General features: G+C 43.1%; 1 long non-coding RNA gene across 1 annotated transcript in view; it reads left to right on the top strand.

The window, feature by feature from the left end:
• Positions 1-5,023: 5,023 nt before the first annotated feature.
• LOC146806128 (uncharacterized) overlaps positions 5,024-12,947 on the top strand; it is an 85,768-nt gene continuing 77,844 nt past the window's right edge. Inside the window, exons 1-2 of the long non-coding RNA XR_014967553.1 lie at positions 5,024-5,081; positions 8,536-8,709. This is a non-coding gene — a long non-coding RNA (uncharacterized LOC146806128). The remainder of the gene's footprint in view (positions 5,082-8,535; positions 8,710-12,947) is intronic.

The raw sequence follows: 12,947 nt of genomic DNA, 5'->3' as shown, positions 1-12,947 counted from the left end.
GCCCGGATGTATTTACCCCAATGTGCTGGTTTAGCGCCTCAAAGAATTAAACACAAAGCTCTGAACTTTGATATAAAATGGGGGCGTGAAAGAATTAACCACGCAGTGTTTGAATTGCAACATGTGAAACCAGGAAACATTGCTCCCCGCTTCCACTTGACTACATTGTGTGATCCTAGCCAATTCAGAGCCGCTCTAGGGCTGTGCGACCACCGCACCGGGTTCTGGCTTCCTGGGGGCGCCATGTTTGCAAGTTTATTATGTTGCAGCGTTTCTTTCCTCCCACAATTACCAGGCCTCCCAAAAATTTCAAGATAACGCGTGTGATTAGTTATCTTCCCGGAGAGAGAGCAGTGTTTTGTATAGTTGAGGTTTTGACTTATGTGAAGTTAGTGCAGAGGGTTAACATGCCTGCTGCAAAGAACGTGTACCAAGTAGATTACAGAGTGCGTATGATGTAAACAGATCAGCAGGTTACTGCTTTCAAAAGAGACATCCTTTTGTTACTTGAAATGTATAACTTAAAGTCCTAATATTCAACAGTGAGCTATTAACTTTCATCATAGAACTGCATACAGACTGCAAAGTATACATTAGAACTTTGATTAATGTTGCATAAAGTGTTAATTTGGCTAGAAATTGATTCTTATTATTAAAGAAAACTCCCAACTATGCTGTTTCTTTTTCGACTCTGAGTTTCTGCTTCTCCACACCAAGCACTCTTAAACTATACTGCCTACCAGTATGGATGACATGTGACTCCTACACTTTCAGTCCTTTGGCTTATGTAACATTTCCTATACACACACGTATGATTGATTGTCTCTGTGTAATGTGTGTGTGTTGCAAAGTGCTCGGACACCCTACACTGGTATGAGTGGTGCTATATAACTAATTCAATGCATCTGAGAGAGTGTGGTTATGGAGACTTGGTCACTGTTAAAGGGTGCTCGTGAGAGAATCCGTGGTGGAGGTGGTCATTGGGGGGCGCCAACAAACATTGTCGCACAGGGCGCCACCAGCACTAAAGCCAGTTCTGATCAGTTTATTAAGCTTTTGAAGCACCTGCCGCAGCGTTTCTTTCCACTGGCAATTACCAGGCCTCACATAAATGTCAAGAAAACTCGTGTGATTAATTATCTTCCTGGAGAGAGAGCAGTGTTTTGTAAAGTTGAGGTTTTGACTTAGGTGAAGTTAGTGCAGAGGGTTAATATGCTGCTGCAAAGAACGTGTACCAAGTAGATTACAGAGTGCATATGACGTAAACAGATCAGCAGGTTACTGCTTTCAAAAGAGACATCCTTTTGTTACTTGCAATTTATAACTTAAAGTCCTAATATAGAATAGTGAGCTATTAACTTGCATCCTAGAACTGCATACACACTGCAAAGTATACATTATTAGAGCATTGATTAATGTTGCAAAAAGGGTTAATTTGGCTAGAAATCGATTCTCATTATTCTCCACACCAAGCACTCTTACACTATACTGCCTATCAGTATGGATGACATGTGACTCCTACACTTTCAGTCCTTTGGCTTATGTAACATTTCCTATACACTAATTTACACACGTATGATTGATTGTCTCTGTGTAATGTGTGTGTGATGCAAAGTGCTCGGACACCATACACTGGTATGAGTGACGCTATATAACTAATTAACTAATTCAATGCATCTGAGAGAGTGTGGTTATGGTGACTTGGTCACTGTTAAAGGGTGCTAGTGAGAGAATCCGTGGTGGAAGTGGTCGTTGGGGGGCACCAACAAACATTGTTGCACAGGGCGCCACCAGCACTAAAGCCGGCCACGAAGGAGTAAGAATACCTCTTGTTGACGTCTACGCTCGCTGCTTCCTTGTGTGCAGTGGAGACCGTTACTGGTGGCAAATGCTCAGGAAGAGAGACTCAGAGATCAGGGGTAGAAAAGGACCAATCACTGCATGGCTTCATAGTAAAGCCATACATTGATTGGACGCTGTGTTAACCTGAACCTCCCACTCCGCACTGCCTCGCGTGCAGGACCACTGCACCAGAGACCTAACTGCGTCTGTTCAGCCAATCCAGACGCTGCTCCCTTGCTGTAATGTTACCAGCACAGCATGAGAGGAGTGCCAGGATTGGCTCGGGCAGGGGAACTCAGCACTCATTAGGAGACTGGGGGCTACAGCAGTGCTTCCTCCCGGCTCTCTAATTGCTGAGGTGGTGAGAGGCCCCTAGTGCGCATGTCGGGCTGGCCACAGAAAGGCAGCCGTCCAACCTGACATGCGCACTTATTAAGGTGAACCTGAGCATGTTGGTAACAGTTAACCTGCTGTCAATTACTTTTAAGCCCTACCCCCACATGCACTGCCCTCCTCAGGAACTTAAGGCAACTGAAAAAAGCTGACTACCGCGGGCAGAAAAAACTTTCATAATTTATTTACATTTAGTACAGGGTCCAGGAGGGCGCCAGTAGGGGCTGAAGGGGGCCACAAATATGGTAGGGCAACACCCCTACGCTCTAAAAGAGGGTCCGCCCCTGGAGCGAATGCTAACCCCTATGATTGTAGTGGGTGACTTAGAAATGATCACGGATCCAACCTGTCTTTTGCACTGAAGGTAAATCAAGCTATCAATGTTTTTTCACACAGTTTCTAAACCATATCCTTCCACAAGCATGAACCAGTCACAGGGTGCAGGCCACTATCTCGTGATAGGTACTCATCAGTGTGTTCCACTTATCATCATTGGTACCTTTCCACTAACAAATAAATCTGCAGATAATGTGTCCAACTCAATTAGTGAAATATCTGAAAAAACCTGACCCCTGAGTTAGAACTCCCAACACGAATTGTATGGTTCTAACCTGCTAAAAACGAGCTAGACAACCCCTGGCATTACGGTCAATTTTATTCACTGCTGGGTGTCTGCTCACATTAAAAACAAAGAGCTACTGTCGTACTTCGTTTTAGTTTATATGAAGCCAACATGTTTCATTGCCTAACACTAATTATCGGCAACTTCTTCAGGGCTAGGGGTCAGTCCACGCCACACTGTGACTTCACAGCTTAATACCTGCGGAACACAGACACAGACAATATAGACAGAGACACACACACAGAGACACCCATCAGTAATTGCTCTATGAACAGCCATTCATTCCTTTTGTAATTGCTCAGTGGACATTGTAAATTACCTGGTGCTTTTTCAGATTTTTCACTAATTGAGTTAGACACATTATCTGCAGATTTATTTGTTAGTGGAAAGGTACCAATGATGATAAGTGGAACACACTGATGAGTACCTATCAGTAGTTCCCTGGCGGTTGTTTCCGTGAGGTACCTTCCTACTTTTCACGCATTTTTTCACACACTTTTCACGATGAATGAGTGTTAGGAACCGCTGGTGGAGTCACAGACACAGGCAGGATTGTTTTTTCGAAAGGAGATAGGAACACCCTGTAAGTACAGCAGAAGTATCGCGTGTACTATAAGTATCCTCACCAGGAAGGGAGGCAGGTGATGTTCAGACACTAAAGTCCCAACAAGATGAAATTAGTATGGTGACATAATGTGTCGCCTCGATTTCCATGCCAATTATTTGCCCCTATAACTAAAACAGCATACGCATGTCAGCTTTCACCGAAACCTTAAATAATGTTACGGAAGCGAATATTATATAAACAATAGAAATATGTCAGCCTATATAGGAGGCAGCCATGATGCTAACACTTCTGCACGTGTCTTAAATGTCACACTATCTAGTAGAAAGAATTTGCAGGCAAGCACATGCTAAGGATAGAAAAGGTGTCAACGGGACGTGTCACAGTGTCCATGAGAGTGGGACTTCATTTGCAACCCCGATGGCCAAACTCTGGAACGCGTGTCTTATAATCTGTTAAGACCTAGGACAACAATATGAAGAAGATGCTTATCTGCAAACACAACTCTGTGCCGTACACATGTCGGCTTTGCTTCTTGCCTAAGTGCAGCCACACCCTCACCGAGACTCAGGTGGCACACGCTTCTGAAGCTCACAGCTGATGGCACTCTCCTCTTCCCACCTACACCTCAAAGTAAACCCAATCTCTACCAACCATGCAACACTAGCAGGGTACCCTCTTACCCAACCACCTGAACGCGACCAAAGGCCTCGATGGAGGCATGAAGCACTATACAAAATCAATAGCACAATAAAATGTCTCTTCCACTACCTCTGGCACGTTGGTGAATTTACACCCATGCTTCAAAGCTCGTCAGCTCTGCTCCTTCATTTCTATGTGATATAGTCGTTGTTATCATTTCAGACATTTTCATAAAAATGAAATATTCCAGCACTCCTAGTGAGAAGTAATGGAGGGGCTGCTTACAGCTCAAAAGGATGGAATAGAAATTTAGAAATACTCGACTTGTGCCCATAAACTCGTAAAATAGCTCACGGTGCTAATGCACCAACCGTAGAGATCTTGGGGCAGATTTATGAGCCCCTTGCGCCACTTCTGCGTCACTTTTCCCATGTTAAAAGTGACGCAAAAGTGGCGCAAGGGGCTCATAAATCTGCCCCCTTGTGTATACCGGCCCTGCCATTCCAGCGAATCCACTCAGTCATTCATCATTACGAGGTCGACAAAATAAGTATTGAACTGGGAAATAATCGATGCCTATTACATACATGCCAACATTTTAGGACAGGGACGTGGGAGATTTAAAATAAAAAATCGGGAGAATGAAAATTCCCCTTTGACTTCTATTGTAGAAAATGCAATTTCAGGCCTGAATCGGTCTATTGGCATGTATGCTATTATCAGCAGTTATATATGAGACAAATTGTTAATCGCAATATAAAAGTGAACCATTTATAATAAGTCGTTTGCATCCGGGTGTCGGTCAGGTATCTGAGACTACTCAGCCAGATGATGTGAACCCTTCATTGCACTGACCACATACTCAACTTTCTGTTCCGTAAAACAGGGAGAGCGACCTATATATTGACTGGAGTTGTAAACTTGTGCTTCCGGGGTGTTTGTTGCACTTCCGCCATTACGCGGAAGCCGAGCTCGCGGTGTGCGGAGTCGACCTGTGTGTGTTTCCTTTGGCAGCTGGTAAGGGTGACTCATGGTATCGTCTATAATGTGGTTACCAATTAAATGTAAACAGAGGTATCGCTTTGAGAGTAACATTTGGCTTGAGACCGTTCCGGTTCTCTCTTTGCTTCTTATGAAATCGCTGAGAGATAATAACGTGCCTGCCACTGATAGAGCGTAAATGTTTAATGACAGTTGCCTCTATCAATTCTCACCATTAAAAGATATTTACGAGAATTTTTTTTTAATGAAAGCATATTAACTGGCTAAGTCGAAAAAGTTGCATGCAGAGTGTTTAAGAAATGATAATACGAAAATGTAAACAAAGAGAGCAACACAGATAAGTACACATGTATGTATTTATGTGTTTTGAGAAACAAAATATAGCTAATATAGAGTGCCATGATGAAAATATTCTAATATGCATTAAAGTTTAAATAAATGCCTGCACAATGAAGCTCGAGAAATGCTAAAATGCTTAACTAGTAATAATTGATATAACACAAACATGCAGCTCACTGTAATGATTATGTGGTAAACGTGTATTTTAGAGTGGCATGTTGATAATATGCTTTGAGAAACGATAACGTGCAATTGATGTTATGAAAATATTCTCTTATTATAAATTTTAGTGGTACCTAATATTGACATGCAACCTCTAAATGAATAATAGAAATTGAATTAATTAAGAGATCTCAAAAATGCATTTAATAATGTGTGTTTCATAATGATAATAACATGACAGTGATTCAGCATGTTTTCCTGTAGCCCTCAAATGCTTTTCTTCTTTATGCAAGTGTATAATTCTATGAGGCAGTCACTTTAGCCACTGTGAGAACTTTTCATGAAGTTTCTTTTTCTGTATTGATTAACAAAAGGATTCACTTCTAGTCAGGCAACACTTTTGACTGAAATGTAGCAATAGTGTTGCAAACCCAGGAAGAGCGCTTGGCAACGGACAGACTGTGAGCAAAGTGATGTTCCACCTACTTCCTTGGAAGAGACGGAAATGTGATACAAATTGAATTTATTAATCTAATGAATTTGCAAACAGGATTACTTAATTCTTCGGGGTTTTTCGGCGATGGTATTAATCACTCCATGAGCAGCCCACTGTGAACAACCAATAGTAATCGTATGGACTGATGAAAAGGATACTTTGTGGGTGTAGACCGGGAACTTTTGGAAGTATAATTGCCCCATGAAGGAGGAGTCGGGGCTGGCTGTCATTTCCAATTTCCCTGCCTGGCATGCTGACGGACTGACTCTTGATTTTCCTCAATGCCAAATCCCTGAGCTGAACTTTTCTAATGGCATTTCCTAGAACCTGTACTTTATCGGCTGGTAAAGTTAAGCAGGAAATTAACCTTTCGGCTGAATGGTTAACTGACCCCGTCTGTGGCCCGCTGTGCTGCAGTTCGGACTTGGCCAGATTGGACTAACTCTCTCAGCCTGCTTTGGTTTGTATTATTCTGATAACGGAGTCTTGAATTGGTATTGTTTCTCTCTCATTTCCTCAACAGGCAACCTGCAAAGGATCATTATTTCTCTGAAATATATTGTGAGGCTACTTGTACCGATTATTTGTTATTAAATCTAATTTGAAATGCGATTTCATGTTCTGTCCATTCATAGTAGGCTTTATGTAAATGTTTCTTCGTGAGTTTATCCTTATCGTTTTGTCTCATTATCTTAGTCAAATTTCTTGTTTCAAAGCTTGTGTTTCAGCGTTCTGAGAAAGGAGATGAAATAGGCTTATGTCTGGCAGTTCTTTTATTCCAGGTCCTCGTAAGTAATTGCATCACGTCTCCAAGTATTCTAGTCCCTGTTCGCTAAACAAAAACGATCCATTGGAGGACCGTGATTGAGTTAACTAAGGTGATGATCTATGAGTAATGTGTTTCTTATGGAGTTTTTATGAAAATGGGCCATGAGTAAAAAGGAAACCTGATCGTGATAAAGTAATTTTATTTTTTATGAGCTTTCCGCTGTATCAGTTTTCTGGTATCCTGTCGGATGGTTAGTTTGACTAATTAACTAGGATATGAGGCGATGTGGCTATAGGTAATTTCTAGTAGTTTAGAGAAGTAGTAATGGTTTTGACTGGTGGTAAATGTATGACTCGACGAAGACTAGTGCGGATTGTGATCGCAGGAGTAATATGTCATTGTGAATATTGTATGTCTATGTTGTATTGAAGTTGAGTATGGGTCCATAGAGGCCTAAGATCCTGGGATATGCACCTATGGGTGGATCTTAGTGTGGCATACACTAAGTGTGTTTGTGTGCTGTTATATGGGTGCTGTGCATGATACGTTGTTGCCAGTACTGAGAAAGGGAACTTTTGAAAGTGTGACAAGTTGGAGTATCTATATTTCTTTTAGTGGAGCGGACAAAGTTGTTTTATGTTGTATTGTTTTTGCGTGAAATCAGTTTAAAAGATGAAAGAGAAAAGACGACTAAACAGTTTCTTAAGGTAGGTTCAGTCGCAGTGAGGAGTTACACTGATGTCATAAGGTGCCACGCTGGTACTGGTGGTTGGAGTGGAACCGCACTGGTATTGGTGGTTGGAATCGAACAGTGATTAGAAGTTGAAATAAAATACAGAAGAGACCATGCAAGAATATAAACTGACTGTATTGAAAGAAAGAAATCATGAATTTTTTAAAGTTGTTAAAAGCTTTAATACGCAAGGATGAGCCTATTCCTACTCGGGAAGACGTTGCTGTAGCTCCAGAGGGTACCACTGCTTTGCAAATGTCACTAGAAAGAGGACATCACACTTGTACTTGGTTGGAGAATTGGGTAAAATATACTGGAAAGAATGGTCCTCTAGCGTTTCCACAATATGAACATTTAATGTACGAATTTTAGAAAACTTTAGTAGACAGATGAGTGATATGAAACCAAGTCCTAGACCATTGCAATATGAAGCTCTTGAAGAATGGGAACATGAAGCCCATCAAAGAGAGAAGTAAAATCAAGGGAGATATAAGAATTTATTAATTCGATACGCAGAGGCGAAATGAGATTCCCAGAAAAAGGTATGGAGACAGGATGTTGCCTTGGGTGCACAAATGTATCCTGTAATGGTTACTGAAAATAAGGAAGGAGAGAAGTGTAAGGAGAAAAAGAAAGACACTGATGAGCTGAAGGCTCAGGTTCTTACATTGACAGAAGAGAATTTGGAGAAATAGATGATGAATTACTAAATGAATTATTACTAAATAGACCTCTACCCTATCACGAAGAACAGAATAGTTAAAAAAACAAATCCGTTTGTGGGTTTAATACCAGAAGCCCCACCAGCGAATTTAGATTCAGCTTATAAAAATATTTTTTTGTCTGGAGATCAGACTCCAGAAAGTGCAGGATTTTCTAATGTGGTTATGACAAATAGTCCAGATGTATTATCCGTTCCAGTAACTATTGGTCCGATTGTTCCTCTATATCAGCAACTTTCTAATTCTAGGCTATGCAATGGAAATGTCAAAAGCCTGTACATCCCACATGGAGGCAGTGTTGTACAAGCCGGTCAAATCTGAACCTGTGAATCTAGTCATACCAGCCAGAAAGACTATCAAAACAAAGCAACGACTGTGTGGGTATCGTGGTGACTGGCCCATCGCCCCAGCGACTGTCTCCCGTAAGTAAAAACTTGTGTTTCCTGCGGAAACGTAATCATTTTGTAAAAGTCTGTTGCTTGAAACACAGTGTGCAAACAAAAACAACGAAAATGGTGCAGTTAGCCGGTAAGGCAGACAACATGAACAATGATGCGTTTGAAGGCAATGTGCATACTGTGTTTGCCGTCAGGCAAACTCACCCCAAGACCAGACCGCTACCAAAGTGTCATGTTAATGTTGAAACACTCAACTACTACCCGTCATTGATACAGGAGCATCTATAAATATTATGGGCAAAGAGACAAACAACAAACTTGCTCAGCTGCCATGCCTCACCGCCGATGGGGTGACACAACCACTGAAGATAAAGAACAAATTCACAACAAGAAAGCGGCATGGCTATCAGGAGACCACTGCTGCAATGTTATGTCACTCAAAAGGTTTCTGGAATTTTGCTGAGCAGCCAGAGAGCGGAAGAACTGAAGCTGGTGTAATTTGCACTTTGCATCCATGTCCCAAGCATCAAAGATGTCCTGTCTGAGTTTCACGACCTGTACCAAAGAATTGCGTGCCTTTAAGACATAGAAGAAGCCCTCCACATCGACAGGTCAGTCCAACGGGTTGCTCACAGGCACGACCAGATTTTGTATCAGCACAGGCCGAAAGCAGAGGCAGAACTGAGGGATCTAAGGGATGCAGATTGAGAGGGTGGAAGGCCCCACCCCATAAGAGTCGCCAATGTTGCCAAACGAAAGCCCAAACAACCTGGTGAATCACGGCTGTGTGTGGACATACGACTGCCGAATACAGCCATTAAAAGAGAGAGGCATCTCACTCCCACAGTGGATAATATAGTCAGTGAGTTGAGTGGATCATGCTGTTGTTCGAAAATGGATCTTCCAGATCTTACTACACCCAGACTCCCGATACATCACCACTCCCCCCCCCCAAACTAGCCAAGGCACCAAACAATACAGATTTGGCTTCTCCAGCACCGCTGAAGTCTTCCAGTAGATTAACAGGAGCTGCTGTCGGGCCTCACAGTTGTCAAATGTGAGGGACAACATCCTGGTCCATGCTGCATTGGTGGAAGAGCACAAAGTCAGGCGGAAGAAGGTACTGCATAGACCGACCATAAATCTCTGGTGCCGCTTTTTCAAAGGTCAGCCTCTCAACCTCTGCCCTGCATAGAGAAGTAGATCCTAGAGCTGCAGGAATACTCATTCAAAATTGAATACAGGCCATGGTCCCAGAACCCGGCAGACTACTTGTCAAGGCATCCCAGTGCGGCAATCCCCCAAGAGGAGCGAGAGGCACTGAAGAATATGTTCAATATATGACGGAGAGGCTTTGACCACTTCCAGTGACACCAGGCATCATTGCCGCAGCAACCCAAAACGATCGACTGCCTCCGGATGGCCTACACTGCAAACACAACAGGACAATGGGAGGTGCTCAAATCTCATTGGGCAGGAAGACCCCGGATGCTCAGAGGTTCTTGAATCTCTTTACAATGTCCATCATGAACTGGTGGCAGATGAACATGGATGTTTGCTCTGAGGTCATTGGTTAGTTATGCCTGACAGCCTTGTGAGGCTGGAAATACAACTGGCCCATGCTGGCCGTCAGGGCATAGTGAAGACTAAGAGCCGTCTGTGCAGCAAGGTATGGTCCCCGCAGCTGGACAAGCCGGTGGAAGCCTCTGTAAAGTCGTGCCTTCCATGTCAAGCTACAGGACGACCTGACCAGCCAGCACCCATTATCACAGGGAAAGGGGCCCAGATGACCATGGGTCAACGTGAGCATGGATTTTTAGCAGTCTCTTAGACAGTTGTTACATGATGATTGCCATGGATGACTATTCCAACTACCCTGAAGTTGAACTTGTGTCCACCACAGCAGTAAGTGAGGTTCTACTCACGCTAGTAAAAATCATAGCCACCCATGCTTTGTTGAGGGAGCTTTAGTCAATATTCAGGAGTCTGCAGAGTATCTGAAGTCGTGGACGAATCATGCCATGATGGCCTCAGGTGAATGGAGAGCATGAACGATTCATTAGAACCACAAATACAGTGATCCGCTTTGCTCACAACAACCGACAGCCCTTAGATTGGGCCATTTGGATTTTCCTACGAGACTATCAGCAGTCTCCACATGCCACAATGGGAGTAGCTCCCATTCAGGTGAGCGTGGGATAGCACAAGATGTCATTCCCCACCACCCAAGTTGGTTTCCCGGATCTTTTTAAAAAAAAAACATTTTTATTGATTTTATTCTTCCATCACAGTGAGCATAACACCAGTGCAAAGAGCCCCACGCACATTGCAATTCTACATTCCGGCACGAAAAGAAAGAAGGACATCTCAATACGTGACTCTTTATCCCTCCATCCTCCCATGGTCTTGCCACGCATGGTTCCAGATGTATCCCGCTGTACTCCGCCCATTCTTTCCAGATCTTAAAATGTTTCTGGGGGCAACCCCTCGAGAAAAATAAATTGGTCGGCCCAGACCTGTGTAGTGGTACATACCCTTTGCCCTCCTGGTTACAAGTGGAGTTTCTTTCTCCTTCCACGCCCTGGCAATGTCCCTCTCCGCAACCACAAGACCCAACCATAGAAGCGCCTTCTGGTAACGGTTACCCCCCCCCCCAAAGCATCCGTTATGTGCAGCAGAATAAGTTAGGGGTCTCGGGGAATCCTCCAACCGATCACCTGTTCGAGGTGGCTCAGCACCCCCCCTCCCAGAAGTGGGACAGTCCCAGGCAGTGCCAGAATGTGTGAGGTAAGTCTCCCTTCGGTCATCACACCAGAGACAGTTTCTGGCAAAAATCAGGCCCCAGCGGCACAGCCCCTCCCTGTAAAAATATACTCTTATGGAATATCTTCAGTTGGATCAACCTGAATTGAGCATCTATCACCGCTTCCCCGGGTGCCTCCTCCGCCTCCCTCCAGTCATCACCTGCCAAGTCGCCCAGGTAACTGCATTCCAAGATCTTTGATGACAACCAGGTGTCTCAACAGAGAGAGCCGATGAAGGTCCAAACCAATGCTTCTAGTCCAAGAGCGGTATCCAGGCAATAAATGTAGGATGCCCGTTGAGCCAGAACACTGGCGAGTAATTAAGTGCAATGGCACTGTGGCAACAACGAGTAGGGGGGATGAAGAAGTGACGAGAAATATTTCATTCTTTAAGAAGTAGCGCAGGGCATGTCCGGAAGGGTCACCTTTCGACCGTGGAGAAGGAGGTGGAGCAGATGGCAATGTAGACATGATCAAGAAAGGTTGTTGAATGTTACGAATGGGTATATCTACAAAGAAGACAGTGTGTCCATGGAAGGGAATGATACTATCTCCGCATCTTCAAGTCAAAGTAATTAACAAAAATTCCACAACCTCAGGAAAGGGTAGTTCTAATTACTTGATGGAAGAAGTAATGGATTTGGACTGTCATCCCAAGAGAGATAGGGGCAGATTTACAAGCCCCTTGAGCCACTTTGCGTCACTTTTCTCATGGTAAAAGTGACGCAAAAGTGGCGCAAGGGGTTTGTAAATCTGCCCCATAGTTTTCCACCTCAAAGATTCAATGATTTTGTTTTCGGTTAACCTTGCATTATGTCTTATGTACTTTCTTCCTATTTTCTTTTCTAGGTTGCATGGTATATTATTGATTGCATTGTATGTTATGTACTTTCTTCATATATTTTCTCCAGGTTATATGGTATATTATTGAATTGTTATTTTTCATAGTCGTTTTGACGTATTTTATTTGTCATATGTTTATTGCTATCTTTAGTATTATTTCTGTTTTTTTAATTTATTTGTTTAAAGGATGGAGATATATTGTAGTTTAAGCATATTTCTATTTACTAGTAACTTGCACTACTTGTTTGCATTAGATCATGAAGAGTGTTATGCGCACGGGCTGCCGCTCGCGCCTGCAGCTTCGTTCTTTGTGATGTAATACAGTATTGTTTTCGTCGTAATTGCCCAAGTCAGTTGGTCACCGGTTGTCCTCTTGCTTGGTCGCCGCTCCGCTGCTGAAGACACTTACTTAAGAATAAACCTAATCCTTACCTAGTGCTGCGTACGGCATTACCACTCTCTTCATGTCCTACAATGTAACTCAAAGTGCCACATTTTATGCCTAGAAAAGACACACATAGGGACACTGTAAACATACAGTGTCACTCATATGTTTACAAAAAAGCATTGGTTATAATACAGGGCTGGCTGAAATCCACCCTCATGACAAGGGGC

This window comes from Triturus cristatus, chromosome 8 (assembly GCF_964204655.1).
Source record: "Triturus cristatus chromosome 8, aTriCri1.1, whole genome shotgun sequence".
Taxonomy (NCBI): Eukaryota; Metazoa; Chordata; class Amphibia; order Caudata; family Salamandridae; genus Triturus; species Triturus cristatus.
The sequence above is the reverse complement of the archived record's forward strand: the minus strand, read 5'-3'. Positions and strand labels throughout refer to the sequence as shown.